This window comes from Triticum dicoccoides, chromosome 6A (genome assembly GCF_002162155.2).
Source record: "Triticum dicoccoides isolate Atlit2015 ecotype Zavitan chromosome 6A, WEW_v2.0, whole genome shotgun sequence".
Classification (NCBI taxonomy): Eukaryota; Viridiplantae; Streptophyta; class Magnoliopsida; order Poales; family Poaceae; genus Triticum; species Triticum dicoccoides.
In genome coordinates, this window is record NC_041390.1 from 558,601,025 (window position 1) to 558,605,456 (window position 4,432).

At 47.0% G+C, this 4,432-nt stretch overlaps 1 pseudogene; it reads right to left on the reverse strand.

Annotated features, from left to right (window-relative positions):
- Nucleotides 1-2,064: 2,064 nt before the first annotated feature.
- On the reverse strand, nt 2,065-4,212 carry LOC119315977 (annotated as a pseudogene).
- Nucleotides 4,213-4,432: the final 220 nt, after the last annotated feature.

Here is a 4,432-nt window from a genome sequence, read left to right on the forward strand (position 1 = left end):
GGGAGGTGCAAGCTACTAGCGAAGGTCAGCCATTGGCACGGGGGTTTCTCGCGGGGGTGTGCGAGCCCGCGGTGGCGCTGTTCCACGCGCAGGACGTGGATGAAGAAAAAGAAAGAAGATAAGAACATGTTTTTTTTTGAGAATCTCAAAGCTTTATTACTGAATTATAATGTTCATAGGTACAAAAAGAAGATCGCCGGGTTGTCCTAGCCAAGTGTGTCGGCCAAACCCTAAAGATAACGCATGCTTTGCGAGATTATGGGCCTCCGTATTGGAGGTCCTATACTCATGAGTAAACGAACATGAAATAAAGGTAGTTGCTCTAGCCTTGATTTCCTCGACAATGGCTCCAAATTCCGCTGAGCTTCCCTGTCTGATTGCATCTACCACCACCTTGCAATCAGAGGCAACAAGTAAATGGTTGATATAGAGATCTTTTGAAAGTGCTAATGCCTCCCGAACAGTTAGTGCTTCTAGCACCTGGGGGTTGTGCAGTCCTCTGAAAACGAGAGCTGACGCTCCCATGAACAAACCTCTCTCATCCCTGCAAACCACACCAACTGCGCCAAACGTACCTGGGCGTGACACGGCCGCGTCCACATTGAGTGCGAGCGCACGAGCGACCGGGGCCTGCCGGCCACAAGAGTTTACCTAAAAAAGCACAGACGAGATGCATGGACACTAATTCACTTGCATGAACACCAGGCCCGACCCTGAGGGGGGGCAGGGGGGTCGACCGCCCGGGCCCCACAAAATCCAAGGGGCCCCTCCCAAATATGTTGTACGTTGGTGGCCCATCGCCCCATAACTCCTCCCGGAATGAAATTAGCCCAATAAAGGAAAGACGTAGCAACATAGGAAAGTAAACAGACGCGTCCAATCAGTACGATCGTGACGTGAGATCGCATCGCTAATTCACTACCCTATTCTCTATTCCCCCGTCACGAACTCTCGATCACAAATCTCTGGCCGCCAGCAGAGACTCGCGCACATCGCCAGGCCATGGCAATTGACAACGCCGAGCGCCTCTGGCCGGTATCCAATTTCCAGGCGCCGGGTGTGCGATGTGGATGGCAGACGGGAACACTATATCGCTGAGTGCCTCGTTGCTGAGCGTCTAATGACGGAAGCAGATGCGATTGGTATGAGGTATATCATCATACTATTACCTATTCCCCAATCCTTATATGTATGTTGCCAATTAAGTAAATTGCCTTCACATAAATATATGATGCGTATCTTGCACTGTTAAATGGTTTGGCAGTATTATGCACCTACAAGAAACTGTTGGACAAAATTGAGGTCCGACTCAATCATAAGTGAATTTGCATCGAGAATTATTTCAATAGACTCCAGGTTATGTATCTATTTATTGCCCTTTTGCCTTTGTTTGGTAATTTGTAGTCGGGTTTTTGGATGTTTTCTAGGATCGGCAAATGTCTAACGTTTGGAGTTTTTGTTTGTGCACATGTATGTCAATAGAAGAATGAGTGATCATGTGTCATGCGAATCATGAACTTACGATCCCCAATTTTGAGCGGGATGTTATAATAAACTTTTACTATAATATCTAAAAAAATATTAGATGTAAATATCAAAATTGGGTGCAGTAAAGTGTTTATTTGTAATATTAAAGAATGCCATTGTTGTTGTGTGACACTTATATTTGGGGCCCCTGATTCTCGGGTTTGCCCTGGGCCCCCAAAATCTCAGAATCGGCCCTGATGAACACTAAGAGAAGACACGAGATTTTTGCGACGCTGTTATCTTTGCGTCTTTCCTGTTTCTCTTCTTTATTCAGTGTAAGGATATTCAGTAAGGAATCAAACATGACCGACTCCTATGCCACGAACAGCTTGTAACATTGCAGCCCACTTATACGACGCACCTCCACGCAAACAAAGTACGTGTCAGGTTCCTTATTTTGCACGATACAAAACGTCCAAACTAGTATACTACTTACTGAGCACATGCAACACATCTGCTGTGCTCGACACTGAGAACAAGGATAAAACGAACGTGACAGAAGTGCTAGTAACAGAGACTCACCCACTGGCAAGTGAATTAACGGCTGACGTTTGTGGGTTGATCATCAAGAAGCAGCTGCTTGAAATTGATGGGTGCGGTGAAATTTAGCTCTACCGGCGCGGCAAAGATGGCCTCGGCGCCCTTGTTGGAGGCGGCCTGGGTGCAGTGCACCCCGTCCCAGAACAGATGGTCGTCGCGGTGGTCGCAGTGGGTGGTATTGGGTAAGCTGCAAAAGGTCTCCCCGTTGAACTTCCCGCCGCCGCAGCACGCGCTCTTCACATCGTCGAAGCCGGGGGCCACCGGCGGCCCCGTGAAGTTGGTCACCAGGTTGTAGGAGCTCCCCACAGAGTACCTCATCCCGGGCAGCGACGCGTTAAGGTTCGCCATCGCGTCGCCCAAGGCGATGTTGAAGCCATCGGCGAGTTTATTGACAAAGGGTTCGCAGATCTCACCGATCAGGGATTTCGCCCGCACCACCGGCACGCAGCCGATGGCCGGCACGTTGATGACACCGAAACGCCGCGCCCCGAGCCGGTACAGCCTCTTGACATACTTGGTGTAGTTGGACAGAAGGTCGTCTAGAAGGGCTGAACCTTGTCCGACGACGGACTATTCCCCCAGAACGCCAACATATCGTTGCCGCCGTCGCTAATGAGGAAGAGCGACTTGGACAGCAGCGCATCGATGTTGGTGCTATTGCAGCCGCTTTTCTCGGTCATGTTTGCCTTGGTGGCTGCAAAGAACTCCACCTGCTTGCTCAACGGGAGGTCGGCATTATTCTGATCAATCAATCGATGCAAACAAGAAGCAGGATTAGTACAAGTAACTCAGACATTGTGAACTAACTGAGTCTGTCTAGAACACATCTAGATGTGACATTAGTTATGTCACATCTAATCTGATGTTTATTATGTTTGTGGTCTTTTTTTGTGCCAGTTTTTTTTGTTTCTTGTTGTTGTCTTATTTGTGGGAGTTTAGATATGACATCCTTAGAAAACATCTAAATATGAATTAGACAATCTAAAACTAATAATGCTCACAAGTTGTTGTTAGAAAAAAAATGTAGCTCAGACAATATCAGCATTATGACCAAGTCGTTTTTCTTTTTGCGGGAATAATGACCAACTCGTTCCCTACTTTAAGACAAAGAAAGGGTTAAGACAAGGGGACATAGCCCTTTTCCCGATATACTCCCTCCGTAAACTAATATAAGAGTGTTTAGATTACTACTTTAGTGATCTAAACGTTCTTATATTAGTTTACAGAGAAAGTACTAGTTTATGTCTTTTGTTTTGTTTTTGAATCTTTATTGCTGGTACTTGGCTGTAGCATGTGTTTTTTGTATATTGAACTGCTAAAACGACGTAATCCCTTCGTTTCTAAATATAAGTCGTTTTAGAGAGGTATTATATTTTTTTTGCGAGAAAGAGAGGTATTATATTATGGTAGAGAGATAGTATGTGAAAGCTGCGAGCTATGCTCCTTTCATTAAAAAAATATTTCCTCCGTCCAAAAATATTTGTCATCAAAATGGATAAAAAAAGATGTATCTGTAAAACTAATATATTCCTGCAAAAGAAAAACAATATGTAAAAGAGGTCTTCGGAACAAACAAAAAATGCGCAAAATTTCAAGGCAGCAGTACTGACGGTGGTGTCGAGAATGCCGGATCCACCGGAAGCGTAGTTGACCCCGCCCAGGCCTTTCAGGATCTCAACGCTCGTCTCCGGCGTCAACGACAGGAAAGCCGGCGGGCTCATATTGAAACCCAACAGCTTCGCTGCATTTCAATTTGCATATTTCTGTTAGTTTCACACATGGGTGAAAAGACACGATGACCTTGCGGAAAAAAAGAAAAGAAAATGAAAAGACCTGATGAAAAAGTGCCTGCGCGTACGTACATATGGAGTCGGCCATGTTGTATCCGTTGCTGAACCTTCCGTTGGGTCCGGGGCCCGTGAAATCGATGCCGTAGGGAAACGGGGGATACGGCAGCGTAACGTTCCCCAGGTACAAGTTGTTGCCCACGTCCATGGTAGAGTCGCCGAACACGTACACCGCCGGCACCAGGGGCACCTCCTCCGCGGCTGCCGGCGAGACCACCACGCCGCCGCCGGCGCAGATAATAAACACTGCAACCAGTATCATCAGAGCCTTGCCAGTGGCCACTTTCACCCCCATCATGCCGCCTGCAGCTATATCTTTTTCTTTCCGAACTGCAGAGTAGCTGGAATGTGCGCTTGGAATGGTAGTGGGGCAATCTACCGGTGAGTTGGAGCAATAGCCCAGGCCCTCCTGCCTATTTATACACTATAGAATGTACTGTTGCAACAGCACTCACGCACGTGGTATCAACCGGCCGGATAGATATGTTGGTCACTTGCAAGGACTTGGTTACCGAGTT